This window comes from Amblyomma americanum, chromosome 11 (genome assembly GCF_052857255.1).
Source record: "Amblyomma americanum isolate KBUSLIRL-KWMA chromosome 11, ASM5285725v1, whole genome shotgun sequence".
Classification (NCBI taxonomy): Eukaryota; Metazoa; Arthropoda; class Arachnida; order Ixodida; family Ixodidae; genus Amblyomma; species Amblyomma americanum.
Genome location: NC_135507.1, coordinates 43,111,558 through 43,130,184, shown reverse-complemented (window position 1 = coordinate 43,130,184; position 18,627 = coordinate 43,111,558). Strand labels below are relative to the sequence as shown.

At 43.9% G+C, this 18,627-nt stretch overlaps 1 long non-coding RNA gene across 1 annotated transcript in view; it reads left to right on the top strand.

Moving 5' to 3' along the window:
* The first annotated feature begins 1,254 nt into the window (after positions 1 to 1,254).
* LOC144110147 (uncharacterized) overlaps positions 1,255 to 18,627 on the top strand; it is a 34,370-nt gene continuing 16,997 nt past the window's right edge. Inside the window, exons 1-4 of the long non-coding RNA XR_013309720.1 lie at positions 1,255 to 1,467; positions 2,172 to 2,289; positions 2,489 to 2,768; positions 15,219 to 15,356. This is a non-coding gene — a long non-coding RNA (uncharacterized LOC144110147). The remainder of the gene's footprint in view (positions 1,468 to 2,171; positions 2,290 to 2,488; positions 2,769 to 15,218; positions 15,357 to 18,627) is intronic.

The following is an 18,627-nucleotide window of genomic DNA, read 5'->3' as shown; positions in this document are numbered from 1 at the left end:
CGGCCGCGCTAAATGTTATAGAGGTGGCCGCCATGTCGATACGCTTCTCTGATCCCCTTGATCATAGACCCACAAGCAGCAATTTTCAGAAAAAGAAGTAAAATGATCCAAACGACGTTCACGTCTAATCTCAAGGGTGGCCCTTAGCAGCATCACCTTTCCTGAAAACGGGCTGTGGTCAATCAATAACTGGCAGTCGCTCTCTGTTCGGCGTTAAGCTTACATTGTGATGCGAATGTCAGAGCACCGCGCTGTCCTTTCCCAATTTTGGAGAGCCGCGCAACAGTGCTCCCATTCAAAAATTTCGCACGAGTTAAAACAGCTGGACGGCGACAGACGGTATTTTATTGCGGAAGGACTCCCGAAGTGCCGCAAAAAACTTTTCCAATTAAAATTTTGCTTTTATTCACTCTCAGTCATAAACAAAAAGTATGTCTTAGCTCATCACACCGCATGACCTTGCACAAATGAAATTTCAGTTCTGTTATGCACAAAATTACTCACAGACATTGTGCCGAAGCGGCCGTCGCTCTATGACAGAGGTCATTCGGCAGCCGGAGCTTTGCAATATCGCACAGAGAGATAACGCGACCGTCAAAAGAAGAGAAAACCGCATCATATGCCACACGACTAGACCGTCGACATGGCGAGCTAGGCCTAGGCGAGCGTCGGTATATCGAGGCAACGCCATCTTGGCCCTAGAAGAGATCGATGGCCAAACCGCGGGAGAAGCCACAATTAAACCCAGTGCACGCGTCAGCAGCTCATCGCGGACGCTGCTAAACCACAGGTTTAACCACATGTCATGCGTTCGTGTGTTCGCATTTCATTCCGGCCTGATAGTACCTTGATAAATATCCTGACTTCCTCTATCAGGAGCTTATAGGGAAATAATTGTCGGGCGCCGGGGCAAGGCGGATTTGGCCGGGGGGCCAGGGCACAGCAGTATAGCGTCGTCTTGGTAATCGTACTGCGTATGCCCACCAATATTTCCCTATGTGTCTAATTAATGGGGTGTTCCTGTACGAAAAGTCCCTGATAACTGATTGCTAGGCCCGGCGTGATGTCGCGACGTGTGACGTCACTGCAAAGGTCAGTGGCCTCCCAGAGCTTCAGGCAGTGTGCGCACTGGCGCTGCTGGCGCCCCGCTGTTCCACTTTGCCCCTATCTGATCTGATTATGCTGTCCGAAATGTCCCTATATTAGCTGGTTGCGAAAGCTGTTACGACGTGCGATTTCCCCACACCGCCGTTTAGTTTGTCCCTGGCTTCCGAGGCGAACGGACCTCCGTCCGTTGCTCTCCCAGGAGTCAACGGCCGCTTCTCGAGCGGTCAGTCGCACGCCAGCTGTCTTGGAGGGCGGTCGCGTCCACGCATCGCTCCCGAGTTCCTCGGCCGCTCCGCTGTGGACCCCCAGCGCCTGCTGACGATCAACCAGCTTCTGCCCTACTAACGTAGTACTTAATTAGTAGGTTTTAAGTTTTAATTTCATTTGTATTACTATCTTTACCTTTGCTATTTCTTCTAGCCGTGATGTTTTTGCGTTTTTTACATATGTGGTTACTTTTTAATTTCACCCATTAATAACTTCTTCTGTCCCTACCTTTTATTATTACAAATTTATCAATTATCTATCACTATGGTTGTTTTATTATTAGTTATTAATTATTATTTAATTATTTATTTATTAATTCCGTGCCTACCTTTTGTCATTACTATTATTTAATAATTATTTATACTATTATTAATGAACTATTTATTGCTTTCTTAGTCATTTACATTATTTATTTTTGATTGGAAAAAGGAGGTTCAAAGGCGTGCTCAAAATGAAAAAACCAATGCTTGATGATGCTAATTACGATAGTTTAGTTTAATTGCTAAATTAATTGGAACAATTGAAAAAACCTAAATCATGCCAGCATCAGATGATGCACCAAATGGCGTACGTTATCGCGTCAACTCAAAAGCGCAGCTTATCCCGATCGGCACTGGAGCTCCTTTGGACATCCTACGGACGTCTTGAACATCCCTAGGACGTCCAAAGGAGTTCAGTGCCCATTGGGTATATAGGAGTCCTCCAACCTTTTTTTATACCCCCTTCTGCTTTCTGGAGCCCATTTATCTCGTTTTTTTTTTTCATTTTCTGTCCTCGTCTTTTCTTCCTTCCTACAGATCCCCACACCTTCCCTCCTTCTGGCCACCTGCGAGCACGTCTGAAGCTCTTGATAGGGTCCCTAGAAATTTTTAGGGACCCTACTCTTGGGCACGCTGGAGCCACGAACCTTGTACAGTACGTTTCATTCCCCCTAGCTGTGTCTTAATAATTAATCCTTTTGGGGCCTCTCTGCCCTACAAATCCCCTTTGGCCGGCCGTCATTGGTACTTTTTTTTTCTTGGGCGTTGGCCCCTTGCATTTTCAATTGCTTTTGCTCGCGATAACCTCTGTTTTGGTGCGGGCTTCCTCTCACATTTTTTTCCCCCCTTTACAGTAAAGGAGTACGCAGGCTCCCTCGCATCTCGTCAAGTACGAAGACGCTTTGGACAACGCCGGTATGACGGAACAGGAGTTGCCGCAGTGTCAAAAACACAGTGACTTTCTGTGAATGTGTCGTATATATGCGCGAGAACATTCTCCTGGACTGAGTGGTCGGAACCATTGTGGAGCGACTCAAGCGAAAGACTGTGGAACATTCGCGAGGAGGCCACTATGCCAAAAGGAGTTTCTGGGAGACCACAGCCACCGTGACTACATGGAGCAGGGCTCGAAAGGTAAGAGGCGTCGCTTTTACGCTTCCGGCACCGGACTTTGACGCGGTAATGTAAGTCGTTTGCTAATTGTCTGAATACGTCAAGCGCGCTGCCAAAAGCGTTTCTGTGCAGCCTTATTTCTCAATTAACCTTGAATAATGAAGTGGGTTTAGCGCGAGCCCAAGCACGTGCACAAGTAATTTGATTGGATTGTAAAATTTTATTTCTTGGACCCTTCGGCCAGTCGGGCGGTCTTCAGTTGAATCTCTGGATCATCGGAGCTGAGGAGTATACAGGGTCCCTCATTGGTCTGAAGATCATGCTTCTTCCCCCAGAGGGAGCCTGAGGGCATTCCCAGACTACAGTGCCTATACCCAGACGATGCGACTGAGACGAGCTCTGGCTTTACATATCTTACACTTTACATAGCTTACCACATCGTGCTTGGCATCTGCTTTTTCATTGCCCACAATTCCGACATGGCTAGGGACCCAGGAGAATCCAAGGGGGCGGATGGAGGGCAAAATTAACCAAAAATTTCAATGCCAAAATATGTCAGCGTTCTCGGAAAATGTTTCCACCAGATGGAATCGTCAGATGCGCGTCAGAAATCATTTAAAAATGGCGCCAAAATAACCCTCCCCTTTTCCCTGTCCATGCACTAAACACTCTATGCGCACGGGTGTTTCCTTTGTTATTCTTGATATGACAACGCGTATTAGCGTTAACTTCAACAAATGTGTAGAAATGTTGTGTATAGATAGTTTAATGTTTTCTCTAGTTCACTTAATGCCGCAACGGCGCTGCGTTAGTTGCGATAGCATCGTGAAGCGCGCTTTTGGCGCGAAACTTGTTTACGTCTCGTCGGCGTTCGGTTTTTCTGCTTCAGCGCGCGTATTTCGTTACCTTTAGTCTGGTCGCAGGTGTTGTTTGTGTAACAAGTGTACTGTGCTAGTAGCAATGCCTCGATTTTCTCCGGATCCGCGCAAGAAGCGCGAATTCTGCGGAAACCAGTACACGAAACAAGCGTCAACGTGTCGAAAAAAGAAAAGTAAAAGAAAACGGTTTATCAGGCAATCTGAAGCGAATGGTGGTGAATACCACGGTGAAGACTACGCAATTAGGGGCGCTTTAAAGCGAACTTGACTGGAGGTAAATCTGAATTGCGACCTGAAAAAATTGGTTTTTGGTTGAAAATTGGTTTTTGGGGGAAGGAAATGGCGCAGTATCTGTCCCACATCTCGGCAGACACTTGAACCGCGCCATAAGCTGGGGAAGGTATAAAGGAGGGAATGAAAGGAAGAAAGAGGTGCCGTAGTGGATAGTTCCGGAATAATTTCGACCACCTGGGGATCTTTAACGTGCACTGACATCGCACAGCACACGGGCGCCTTTTGCGGTTCGCCTCCATCGAAACGGGGCAGCTACGGTGGGGTTCGAACCCGGGTACTCCGGCTCAGCTGTAGACCACTGAGCCACTGCGGCGATTTCTCAAAACACTTGTTCTGCTGTCAAAAACAACATTTTCTCTGCATCCGTTCGTGTTTTTACAAAGATTATTTTGTGAGTTGTTTCTGAATGCCAATAGAACTTTCTGAATCAAATAAAAAGTCTCAAGTGCATTTTTTTTTGTTGACACTTTTTTCTGTGGAAAAAGGTTAAAATTTGAGCATCTGTTATGCGCATGTTTTTCAAAAAGAAATGGTTGCAGCCACCATTATTGTTTTGGTTCATAACAAAGCTCAACGTGTATGGAAGTTCCATAAAGAAAAAGTTTCAGGCGTGTGCTTACATAAATTTTTCTAAAAATGTTCCTTCAGCAGAGAGAAAAAAAAGGAAAATAATTACAATAATATTTTAAAAACTTCGAAATTTTGTATGATCTTTAGCATGCTCTTAGCAAACGTTTATTGCAAAGAGCCCCTTTAAGTTTCAGCTTAGTTCTTAAGAAAACGGTGAAGATATTGACGGACTTAGCTAAACACCTATGGCCACTGTCCACCCCTCCTTAATGCCATATTTTTGTGTTGCCACTAGCTATATTATGTGCGATACTTCCAATAAGGGTTCAGCAGCATTTCTAGCATGCTGCGCTGTGAGCATACTTAGGGAATCAGTGCAGGTGACGCTTTTTTTGATAATCTCTTTTACTATTTGCTCTAGAGCAACAGATATATGGCATAACACTTGGCAGCAGTAAAAATCGATATGCCCTGGGGCAGTCTTGTTTTGAACTACTGCTCTTCTGGCATGAATTTCGGCTTTTAAGCCATCAGTGTAAAATTTAGCCTAGGTGTCATATTTTCTGCAGTGGGAAAACTTCTTAGTATGTGTTCTTCTGGAATTTGCTTTTTATGTTAATGTGTCAGTGTGAAGCCCCAACCTGCAGGGAGGCTGTACCATATGGTGGCCAATATTCATGTCTTTATGCAATGTTCGGTTGAGAATCTGATACAGCTAACTGTTCGCATTGATCTTTAAAGCGGAGTACTAAAGGCCCGATGAAATGTGGTTTGTTGTTGATTAATCTTTGGGAAGGGCACCTGCGTGGTGACAGTGGGATGGCAGAGATGTTTTGGGAGAAAACGGATACTTAGGACGTATGTGCATCGAAGTTTGACGCCTTGATCCTCCATAGTGGGCTCATTTGCTTCAACATAAAGGCTGGCTACCGGGGATGTTCTGTGTGCTCCAGCTGATGGGTGCAGAGCAAGACTATGAGGTCTAATAGTTTCAGGTAGGATGCTCTTGCTGAACTACATACTACGCACCCAGTGTAGCTTAGAGCGCACCTGAGAGCGATAGATTTGCAAAAACCTCGCTATCATGTCGACGGCTCCAGATGCTTGGTAGACTCCGTAAAATGTCATTTAGACCAACGTGTACACTGTGTAGTGCAGTGGTACAGCCGGCCAAATCTTTAGCTGGCGTGTGCGACTGTCGCTTTTTCTGCGCTCCTGCGCTTTGCGACGAAGCAAACTTGCGGAAAGCTCGATGTTAGGCACGGGCTTAGTGAGCCAGAGCTTAGATTTGATATTTTGGAAAATTTGCTCCGCCATGAGCTGCTGGAGCACGGAAAAAGCGGCCGTCATGCACGCCAGCTAAAGATTTGGCCGGCTGTACCATAGGGGAAACTCAGTTTGAAGATACTGGCGATTTTTTTCTAAAGGGCAATGAAAAAACGATAAGGGCACTCTTTTTTTCTCTAGCTTTTCAACTTTATTTTTTTTTCAGCCATTTACATCAATCAATCAATCAAATCTTTATTTACATCATCCAGATGTTAGGGGCGCAGACAAAAAGCTCTCACTGGAGCTTGATTGCGCGCCTGCGCCCCCGTACAAGGTTTCAAGGTTTGTTTGATTACATATATTGGCAGCAACTAACATAACAATTGCGTTTGAGGAAAAATAAGCGAGACACAACTGACTCGGAAAAAATAAAAAAAAAGAGATAAAGACAGACAAAAACAGGAAAAGAAATAAGATGCAAAAATACTGGTTTGTAAGACTAACACAAAGCATTTAGCAATAATGGTAAGAGGTAGCTGAGCATTTCACGCCCATAGTTAGTTCGTATTTGGGGAATGAACCATTTATCGCGGTTTCTTATGGCATAAGTGTGTTCTCTAGGTGTTAGTTGAGACAAAGTTTCAAGAAAATTACGATAGGTATTACTTCTCCTATATCGTTTTATTAAGTTGACATTATATAGCTCGTGTATTGGAGTTATGTGGAAGGCATTAAAAAGGGGTTTTGTCGTAACGTCGCGGGGGATGCTTGCAATGCTTCTTATGGCTCGTTTTTGGATTACATGTAACCTGTTTAAGTTTGAGAGTGTGGTAGTTCCCCATACCGTGAAACCGTAGTTTAAAACGGAAGCAAACATGGAATTATAAAGAATTAGTTTCACTTTTTGTGGCAGAAAATAGCGTAGTTTACTTAACACACCAGTTATTTTTGACAGCTTGTCCGCTGTGTTATCGACATGTGTTGACCACGATAAATACTTCTCAAAATATACTCCAAGGCTTTTTACGACGGAGACAACTTCTAAAGGCACAGACCCAATCTGAAGTGAAATGTCGCTATCGCACACTATTTTATTTCTTGGCCTAAAAAGCACGACTTTTGTTTTATTCATGTTTATAGATAGTGAGTTGACGATCAACCAATGATTTAAAAGATGTAAACACGTGTTTGCTTGTTCAGTCAGATTTTGTATATTGCTAGAGTTGAAAAATAAACTAGTATCATCAGCATATATTATAAATGTTGGGCGTGGGTCAATGAGAACGATGTCATTAATGTAGATGATAAAAAGTAGAGGCCCCAATATGCTTCCTTGCGGGACGCCTGCTAAAACTGATTTCGGGTCGGATAATTTATTGTTAATTACTACTTGTTGTACTCGCGCAGATAAATAAGAGTTCAATATGTTATGAAAAACGCCACGGAAGCCATAGAACTCAAGTTTAGCAAGCATTGTCTGATGATTAATAGAATCAAATGCCTTTGAGTAATCTACAAATACACCGAGAGTTAATTGGTGCTGTTCGAAAGATTGCAGGATTATTTCCTTTTGAGTTAAAAGCGCTGTATCTGTGGAGTGGCCACTTCTAAACCCATGTTGATGAGGTGTCATAAGTTATGTTTGATACAAAAGCTAATGATCCTTTTGTACAGCAGTTTCTCTAGGCATTTTGAAAAAATGAAGAGGATTGATATGGGACGATAGTTCGACAAGTTATTTTTCTCGCCACCTTTAAAAACTACTGTCACCCTAGCAACTTGCATGGCTTGTGGGAAAACTCCCTGCAGAATGCATAGATTAAATATATGCTCTAAAACAGGACTAATTAGATCAATGGTATGTTTAATAGGTTGAATTTTTAGATCATTTACGTCCCTTGTACTACTCGGTCGGAAAGCAAGAAAACAGCTTTCAATTTCACTGCGATCCGTTGGTGATAAAAATGCACTACTGTGATTTCTAGATTTCAGATAGCTCAGGGAATCAGGATTATGTACACTGTTAACTAAAGACACGAAGTAATTATTAAAAGTATCTGCTAGTTCTTTTCCCGAAAGTTTCTGATTTCGGACTAAGATTTCTAGCTTGACGGGTGCCTGTTCTGTACGGTTTAGAACTTTATTTATTTCTTTCCACATGAGGTCGCTTCGATTTTGTACATTACCAGAAAATAATTTTTCCATGTATTCCTTCTTGGTTTCTCGAAGAAATGAAGTTACATTGTTGCGATATGATTTAAATCTGGCTAAGTCGTCGGAAGACCTAGTTCGAAGAAACCGTTTAAAAAGATTATTTTTCTTTTGAATCATATTTAAGCAACGACGATTTATCCAGGGCTTGCGCGCTTTACTAGGCCTCTTAGTTGTTTTATAAGGGAAACATTTATTGTACAAAAATTTTAGTGTGTTTATAAATGCGTCATATGCTTTGCTAGGGTCAGTTATTTTGTATACGTGATTCCAGTCGACTTTTCGTATTTCATTACTGAAATTTTAGATAGTTTGTTTTGTTATGCACTGGTATGTCATATAGGAAGGCTTACTCTTTCGAAATGCCGTTGGCAACTCGACAAAAAGAAAAATTGGCAGGTGATCACTTACTTGCGCTAGTACCACTCCAGACTTGATAAATTCCTTTGACACATTGCTACAGAAAACATCAATGGATGTCTGTGTTAACGGTCGCGTTTCTTCATTTATTTGTGCTGTATTTGTGCAAAACTCGCGGTCCCGGTAATGTTGCTCATTGTGATTTCTGAGCACGTTTCAAAGGTGTCGTAGGTGGCCGCAAGTGAGAGGCATCCGTGAAAGGTTTATCATATTGTGTTTTATGAACACAGTAAATCGAGGATAATTGGGTGGGCCCTCATTTCAGGAGCCCAATTGGCTTTTGCCGCCGCTCTTGCTCGGCTCACTAACCAAAGCTGGAACTGTGGTTTTGCGATGGACTGCGCAGCCTTCCAGTCCTCAGTTGTTGGGTCATTGATTCTATCTCGCGATACCTGGATTTTTTCGGCATGCTCATAACATGAAGTATAGATTAGTCACTTCACCGCAAACAGCGCAGTGCGGACCATACGAACTTGGAGAACATGTAGCTGAATTTGACAGCGTTGGTATGAGTATTTGATTGCAATTTCCTTAGGATGACCCCTTGCAATCTGTTTAAATTTTTGTTCAATGTGGCATATACTTGTTAATCTCAGATGTTGGAGTAATTATCTATAGGTTCATAACTGCTTTGAATAATTATCTTCCTGCAAACGTTGGGGGGCCCATGTTTAGTGTGGGGGCTGTGGCGTGAGCAGCTTCGTTAATAACATCTGCAGAGTGTCCGGGGTCCATATTCCTATGGACTCACCTCGTTTATTTTCTCCTGTTTGGAGTACCCTTCCTGAACACTTACTAATCCTCCCTCCGCCATAGTTCCAACGTGCAGTCTGAATGTCCGTAATTACTATGAGAGCTTCTGGGAAAGCATTGCCACCACCTCCGCCTGGGCAATTCCCCGTCATGGAATTGATGCCCCATTAAGGAATTTCCCTCCCGCATGCGTGCACGCTATGGTTGTTATTTGTTGACCGGTTCTGCTGCATCCATGTAAAAAAAGAAAAACTTCGAGAGCGCTGCAGAGACTACATTGGAGAAATGCAAAAGCATTGGTGTTTCCCGCAACATAGGTGTCTCCTAGTCGAGTTTGGTAGCTCTTGTCCATATGATGTCATATGGAATGTTCTAGAACTAGGTATTTGGAAACCTCATATCATCCTACTTCTCAGACACTGACATTCAGGGCTCCGTTTCTTGGTTTATTCTAATTGGCTTTAAGCGTGGCGTCGTCAAACATATGGAATGATGTCACACCTCTATGACGGCACATGGTATAGCTAATCAGCCCCATTAATTACACAAATTAACTAGTATCATTAACTGCCCCAAGTAACTACCCCCATTAATTAACATTGATTAGTACCATTAATGTTATTCTTATTATTATTTAGGGTCATTAATTAATGACACCACTCTTGCTTCCACATTTTGGGGACACTTCCGGTGTAAACATAGCCTAGTAAGGCTCTCGCATTACTGACCTCTCCCCTCTGAAAAAATCCGCCTGTTGCAATAACCTCCTACTGGCTTTGACATACAATTTGTACGATATTATAACATCTGAATGACAAACATGAATTTACAAATATGAGTGAGATTTGAATGCCGAAGCGTATATGGTCATTGCATCATAAAATTTTCTCAGCAGGGCTTCCATCGCATCCCAGGTTCTCGTGACATGTTGGAGCAGAGATAGATGAAGAAAAAAATGTGATTTCTTGTGTATATTCTGCTTTTCACATGCGCCAGTAGCCTGAGAAAAAAAAGAAGTTACAAGAGATAATTATAATGATTGCTGTTTTGTTTTGGTGTAGCTGTAATGCTTGTGTTGTGTTTAAGCCAGACCAGCTGGCATTTTTTTTTTTTAATTCTGGGCAGTCCGCTCTTCCGACCCGGCAACTCAGCTGCAATTCGTCGGACTGGCCGAAGCTGCCGCCGAGAGTCAAGGCCTTTCGGCTGTCGTCTAGGCGGGTAGCCCTCTAGCTAACCTCTTTCTGTTGGATAATAAGAGTTTTCCTATTCTATCCTATCCTTTAAAAAAACTTGCTCCATTCTTGGCATGTCATATACTGATTATCAAATGTCAGGTGCCGGTTGCGAGCAGTGCATTTCAGTTTGCTAGAAGTGATGAGGAGAGTGGTGGCATTATCCTATGAAACTGGTTGCTACACGCGGTGCACTGCATGATGCCAGGCGGTTGCATCTTGTTTCACAGATTCTTCAAAGTAAGGAATTTGATGAGGAAAGGTTTGGCAAAGTAATTACAACTGTCAAAAAGCCGGGCCACTACAGGAGCAAAACTGCAGCAATCTGAACAGCAGTTGGATTTAGTGAGAAAGTTGTAGAATCTGTTTGTTCTGGCGTCTAAATTGCTCTGCGATTTGCTTCGATGTTGGTGCTGAGTCGCCAGTTGAACTCTTTTTTTTTTTTTAGGGCCTGATCCGTCTAAGCAGCATGACTTGAGGTTTTGTCGAAGGAGCTCAACACTAAAACGGGAGATTGTTGCTGCGCCTAGTTGGTACGAATGAATTTCAGGCATTGCGACTTAGTTGAGGGTTACTCCACGTGAAACATCCTAGTCCACAAAGGTGACCAGCGCCGATTCTCTTGGAAAAAAATTGGGCTAGTTGGCGATTAGTTGAATAGACTTTCAATGAAGTATTTATCTCGAAACAAATTTTTTGCTCACATGAGCGCTCTTTGAAGTTTCTGCAAAGAAGCAAAAATTGATTGGAGTTAAAGATATTAAAATAAAATGTGAAGCAGGATGCAATATCAAATCTTATTCTAGAATATTTCAGTTGTGTTGTTCTTTAATCTGATTTTGTTAATATTGTCATTAGAAAATTTTCTGTTTTCTTGGTTCAGTAAAAAAGCAGGAATTATGGCATTTTAAGGCATTTTTTGCATAAATGTCGCTAACATTTGAGCAAGATTACGATGTCCAGAGGCTGGTTTTCTGTTCCTTCGTAGTGAGGCAAAAAGACCACTCTGGCTGGTCCTACGTATCTCGCCTGTATTTCTTCCAACACCTCTTTCTCTGTTCCTTTGTACTGATGGATGAACTTGTCAAGCTGCTGCCGAGTGGTGGTCTTGCCACCCTTTGGGTTCTTCAGGTGCCTGAGCCGTTGCCAGGTTGTGGCAGTGCAGCTATATGCTACGTGAAGGAAAAGTACTTTTCTAGCGATTTCTCTGCGTTGCTGAAATCAATGCCCGAAAAGTTTTAGCAGGCGTTTGCGTCGCAGCATGATAGTAATTACATTTCTTTTCCTGGGGATGCACACGTGCCCATCCCTGATGACGAATGCCCAACTCACTTCAGCAAATCCTTTTCATCTGTCTTCACGAAGGGAGATCATTCCAGCGTACCACATGTCCCCTAATTTGACTGGTCGTACATGGAGCCCAATACAATAACTGTTGAATGCATATCACTTCTAATTGACAACCTCAAGCTTTCTACTTCTTTTGGCGTCGATAATGTAAGCGCTAAGGTATTGAAAAATGCAAGGCCCGTATCGAATGAAATATTGTTTCGTATATTTCAGCTATCCCTACAAGAGGAAAGTGGCAAAGGTAATTCCTGTTTTTAAAAGTAGTGACAGAAGTTCCCCTGACAGTTATAGGCCCCTCTCGCTCACTTGCATATGTAAATTACTTGAGCACATTGCTTCCTCTAATGTTCGCCGTCATCTTGAGTCTAATAACCTTTTCTTTTCTAACCAGTACGGCTTCAGAAAAGATTATTCATGTGATACAGAACTGCTCGAGCTCACAACCGATCTGAATTTTGGTATGGGTAGAAATGAACAAACTGATCGTATCTTGATTTTTTAAAGGCGTCTGATCACGTAACCCATTACCATCTGATCTCCAAATTTTCTGCCTTTCAACCTGATTCCTTAACACTATCATGGCTTCATAACTTTCTTTCTCTTCATGAGCAGTATACCTTCGTGAACAAATTCTCATCATCTGCTTATGTTACCTCAGGCGTTCTTCAAGGCAGTGTTCTTCGTCCTTTGTCCTTTGTTGATCTTTATTTATATTAATGTTCTGCCAGCTAATTTATCATCCTTTTTGGGCTTGTGTACCGATGATTGCGTAATTTATTGCGTAATAAAATCAACTGATGACCATGATGTTCTTCAGCAGGATCTTAATATTTCTAGATTGTGTGAAAATTGACTCATGACACTTAACCCGTCCAAATGCAAAAAAATCATCTTCAACCATGAATGTGCTAATTCAAAGTTCTCTTACTTATTAATGTGCTTGTGTCTGGGACTTTGTCATGCAAATACCTGGGCATCCTTTTAACATCAAACCTTTCTTGGTCCGAACATGTCACTTCCATATGTGCTAAAGCATCCCGCTTACTTGGTTTATGTCTGCCAAAACTTTAAAAAAGCGCCCGCTCATGTCCGAAAATTAGCTTACGTAACCTATATACGCTCCTGGCTGGAATTTGCATTGCCAATATAGTCAGCACACCAGAACATCTGATCATGAAATTAGAATCAATTCAAACCAGAGCTGCCAGGTTCATCTCGAACAACCATAGCCCCCAATCCAGTGTGACAAAAATTAAAAAGGAAAACAATCTCCTGCCTCTAGAAAAATATGCCACTTAGTTTCGCTCCTATGCTTGCTGCACAAGTGTGCGTATACAGATAGGCCTTTGCCCCTGCCACTTTTCACTCCATTGCGCACTTCTAGACAGTTGCATCACCATGCAAGTTTTGCACGCATCTTTGGACGCACAAGGGCTTTCAATTCATCGGAACTTCCCCGCGCCATATCACTTTGGAATGATCTTCCTGATTCTTGCGTCGTTAAATAATCCTGTTCAAGAGCAAGTTTTCTGCTTGTACTGCTAGAATAACCATCTTATAACCTTGTTGTGAAATCCACAATCTGGTTCGAGGAAAGTCTCCAACATTGTAACAGTGTGATGCTGAACCTTGGATTGTTGACACGCAGGACACTCATGAGTCCACTGTCGGCAATCGTGTTTGATGCCGGATCTTACAAAACTGCCGTGAGAAGGTTTTCGGTTGCCTGAATTCCTGGGTGTCAAAGCTCATGTAGAGATGCATACTTCACGGAAACGCAAAGGCACCCGTGTGCTGTGCGCTTTCAGTGCACGTTAAAGATCCCCAGGTGGTCTAATGTATTCCAGACATCCACTACGGCACCTCTTTCTTCCTTTCTTCTTTCACTCCCTCCTTTATCCCTTCCCTGGTGCGTGGTGTTCACCGAGATGTGAGACAGATCCTGCGCCTTTTCCTTTCCCCAAAAACCAATTATCCAATTTTCCTTTCTTCATGACGGAGGCAAGCAGGCATGAATGGTCGAGGGTTACTTGTGGATATGTCACAACAAATGTATTCTGCTCCGGGCAAAGGGGGCCTCTGCAGGATGAGTGACGTCGATGCTTCCTGCAAGCAGTGCATTTCGTCACCACCACGTTGAGCATCCGCACTTTTTCTAGGTCTATGCGTTTCTTAGGCTGCAGGACAGAGATTGGTGGCAGCATTGTTCACTCCTCTGATGTGGCGAATGTCCGTGGTGAATTCTGATATGCAGGACATCTGCCACAGTTTGCGTAGCAATGTGAGCTCCGTCATCGGAATTGCAGAAGCGTAAGGCGTACGTGACTGGTTTCTGATCTGTAAAGACAAAGAATTCAGTTCCTTCAAAGTAACGATGAAAGCGCCCGGTTGCTGCATAGATGCTAAACAGTCTGTGCCCAAAAGTGCTCTAACGCTACTCGGTGGGTGTCAGTTTCCGAGAAAAGAAAGCGACTGGCCGACAAACTCCTTTGCTAAGTTGTTGGGGGATGACACCTTGAGCTGCGTTCATGGCGTCGACAGTGGTGCACTGTGGAACTCTCGGTTGCGGGTAGGTAGGAAGTGTGGCATCCGTGAGGCATTTCTCGAGCCTTTGAAAAGCCTCTTAGGCGTTGTCCATAAATAGTAGTGCCTTAGCACCTTTGTGTGTAGACAGCAGGAGGTGAAGAGGGTGCAGAATGGGCGTGCACTGCAGTACGAAGCGTCGGTAGTAGTTTGTGAGACCAAGGACTCGCTTGGCGTTGGGTCGTGGAAATTTTGTTGACAGAAATTTCTCGGCTGCTGTAACCTTGTCTGGGTGAGGATGAATGTCGGAGCTTAAAATAACAGCTCGTACTTATTCGTCTCCATAGATGCCGTGCTCAGGCAGACGCTAAAACGTGGATCGGAAATGTGCCTCATGCTCGTTCGGTGAACTGCTTGTGAAGAATAGGTCTGTTGGGAACAATGACTGGGGGAACAACGGACCAGTATGCACCCGTTGCAGCATGAATAAGTCGGGTAGAGTGCACTCGGGTATGGCTTCAAAGCTTACTGGTCTGACAGTGTCCTGTGGCCACCTGCATGACCCAACAAATTTCTTGGCCTATAAATAAGCTTGAGCTAATAAATTGAATGCGTCAATGCCCACCTCATGAGTCAAGGTGATGCATGGCTGGCCACTGCATGGTTAGAAGCAAACAAACCCAGCGTGTTTGTGGTTGGTGACAGCAGTAATTGGTCTTCTACACAAGTATTGGAACTTGCTGATGCCAGAATTAAAGGCTGTTGCATCCTTTTCAACCTCGCTGTAGTTTCTCTGAGCAGGAAGCAAAGATCTTGATGGAAATCCTTCTCATCGCTCAGTTCCGCCACTTTCGACGTGTGCTAGGATTGCTCCCACGAAATGTGAATTGTAATGTCCCATATTATGAACAGCACCTAGTAACTTTGTGCTTTTGCTAAAAACCCATTCTCTGTCCTTTCCACAAACCTAGGTCCTACCATCCAAAAGTTCTTGTTGGAAGAACGGTGCAGAGAATAACTGCTCAAGACAACCTCCTCACTTATTGGCTATGTCAAAACCTAAGGTTTATACGTGCTCACCCGCGCATCTTCATGGTGTTCAGGACCGGGTAAGTATTCGTTCTTCACATCTGTTTTCGCTTCCGACCGACTCTATGGGTTGTCACCATCGTGTTTGGGCGTGTTGGGTCACGGAATTTTGTTGATCGCACTAACTTTGTCTTGGTGAGGTTGAATTTCGGAGCTGGAAATAACATGTCCAAGAAAGGCCAGCTCCTGGACACCCGAAAAACATAAGTTACCACGCTGAAATGTGGCCTGAAGAGAAACTTCAAATGGTAGCCAGGTATACTGAAAACAGGCCCTTTTTTTGTGTATTAATTGCTACAAACATGAGGCTGTCCACATTGAGAGGAATTCGCTGATATGCGCCTCGAGAAGTGAGCTTTGTAAACCTTCCTCCGCCGGATAATGCTGCCCACAGCTCTTCAGCACCCACAGCGAGATAAGTCTCCGAAACACTAATGGGACGCACGTTCGCCTTGAAATCTCCACAAATGAGAACGCGCCTTTATCTTCCTCCAAAACATCGGTGGCGATTGAACATTCTCATTTGCTCCACATAAGCCGATCAATGCTCAGTTTCTCCCTCCTTGACCTGGATGTGTCCAAAAGCCGGGATTTCACCTCGCATGTCGCCAGTGTGTTACGTTTCTTGTTCGAAGGATGCAGCGGAGACGCTACAGTATAAAAAAATGCTCATGACCAACGGCTCATTTATAGGCTGCTTCAAAACCCAAGCTACCCCCAGGCCGTTTACTGAAACACACAAGGGTGTGCATAAAGAGCACTACCACGAAGCTGAGTCTTCTTCAATCAAATTTGTTCTTGATTTCGACCCGAAAATTCCAGAGTGCATCATGATATTCAGGCTTTCCAAAAAGTAAGCTTCTGCCTTCATGTTAATTTTGATTTTTCTCCTGCTCTCCAGCCCGTCAACTATGTTGTTGACCATCCTGCAAGAAAACCTTCATCTTTCCTGTTACTTTTTCGTTTTGAATCGTTTGACAACCCATCATAATGCTGCTCAGGAGCTCCAGTGTGCAAAAATTCATCTATTATATTTTCATTTTTGAACTACTCTCCGGAGCATGGTTGTGATGTTCGAAGGCTCCCCTGAGTAAGTCCTCGTTTTTCACGTTTTCACTTTCCCCCACCTCTCCGGCAGGTCAGCGTGGCAATCTGAGCACTGCAGCGGGTAATTGTTCTTCCACGTTAGTTTTTGATTTGGATCGCCTCCCACACGCGTCATTGTTGTCTTCTGGTGCGGCACCGGGTAAGTCCTCGTCCTTCATATTAATTTTCACTTTCGATCGCCTCACCGGCACGTCACCATGGTGACCAGGCACTCCACAGGGTAAGTCTTCCTTCTCTCCAGGTTTTACTTTCGGATGCTCAGCGGCACTTTGTCTTCTTTGGCACTCCAGCAGGGAAGTCCTCATCATTCGCTTCATTTCTTTAATTGACGCCGCTCTGCTGGGCGCCATTGTGCTTTCACTGCACATAAGATGGAAAATCTATGCCCCTACATTAGTTCTGACTTTCGAACCACTCGTTGGTGCATCGTTGTAATAGTTGGGTGCTTTACCGGGTATGTCTTTGTTCTTGTAAGTTTCGATCCTCTCCAGTGCTTAATTGTGGTGTTTGGGTGCTTTACGGGGTGAGCCTGTTACGATCCTTGGTTGATGAAGAAAGCAGCAACGCAGCTGTACAGCAAAATGGGCCACAATCAACTCCATGTTTTTTGGTTGCTTCAAAAGCCAATCTATTCTCACGGTTATTAATGAAACACTCATGAGATTGTCTGTAGAGGACATCCGCAAGCTGCCAACAATCCCCCCGTATAGCAAACCATTCCGTTGTTTCAACCTTGGCTTCATGCTGGCTGCTCGTAGATGGTCTCCGTGTTTGGGTCGTGTGTACAAGTTCTGTGAAACGACCTCCGCCGGAGAAGCAGGCACTAGCCAGCCGTTTGAAAGCAGCAGGGACTCATGCTGGATCTGCTCTGAAGTTTCTGGGCTTCAAGCATGTTTCTGGCTTCAGCTGTGATGCAGGACAGCACCCCTTTTAAGCATGTATCTTCTGCTAGGTCACTTGAAATGGAAAATGGTTCGAATGTCGTGGCGCAAGCAGCGATTTGCGGAGAATGTTCCAACTCATCAGTAATTTTCATGGTGCACACCACGCTAATCTCATGTGTTCCCATCCGAGATTGGAACTGCAGTCTTTTCTTCTAGGATTTGAAGACCATTGGGGCACTCCTCTTGAATATGTGTTTGTTGGAAGCACCGTTTCTATGCCTCATTGAAGGCAAGTTGCTCGAAATGGAAGTAGCATGCCACGGCTTGTCTTCCCAAGCAAGAATACACCAAGCTAGCTTCAACCCAAAGGTGGTTTTTTATCGTAATGGCGCCAGGAAAGCCCTGTTGTGCCAACAGGCCTGAGCACTGAAATGCTAGCTCAGCTGGTTGTGAAGAAATGAAATTGACTTCGACCAATTTAGGAAACCTATCAACCATGACTAAGCGAGGCAAACACTTCAACGGCCCTGCTTTAATAATTTGAATATAATCCCATGGTTTTTCAGGAAATGGCCATGACATGCATAGTACAATAATTTTTTGCTAAGTTTTGCAAACAGCACAGCTTCTCACTTGATTCAGAATTGCATTGTCAGTACCTAACAAACAGAAGACATCTGGAAATCATCTGAAGTTTATCCACTGCCGGATTCTCAACATGCACTATCTGAAGTACTTGCGGTGGCAACAACTTGGCTATAATGATTTGATCTCCCCATGATGCTATGCCTGTATGTAGACTGTGGTTTTTGAACTGGAAGTTAAAAGGAATCAACTCGTCTCTCACTTGAAGAGGGCCTCGAGAAATGACCGCATGTGCAATCTGCAAGCACCAAGTCTCTCCAGCTCATTCGGTGAAACGCTGTTGGGAACAAGGAACCAGGATATGCACGTTACGGCATAAAGAAGTCCGTTTCACAGCTCGCTAGATGTGGCAGTCTCCTTATGCCATCTGCACGACCCAACAAACTTCCTGGGTTATGTATGAGCTTGAACAAATAACTTGGAAGTAATCGATGCCCATCTGATGACTCGAGGGAATGCTTGGGTATGTGGTCTTCCCCACAGGTATTTTTGGAACCTGCTGATTGCTTGCTTGTATATTCGGTGTTTCTCAGACCAGGAAGCAGAGATCTTGATCCAAATGCCATTTGTCCTTGAGTTCCATCGCTTTCGATGTGTGCTAGGAATGTGCCTTGACGAAGGGGAGGCACATCAACACTGTGTATTAGTTCTTTGG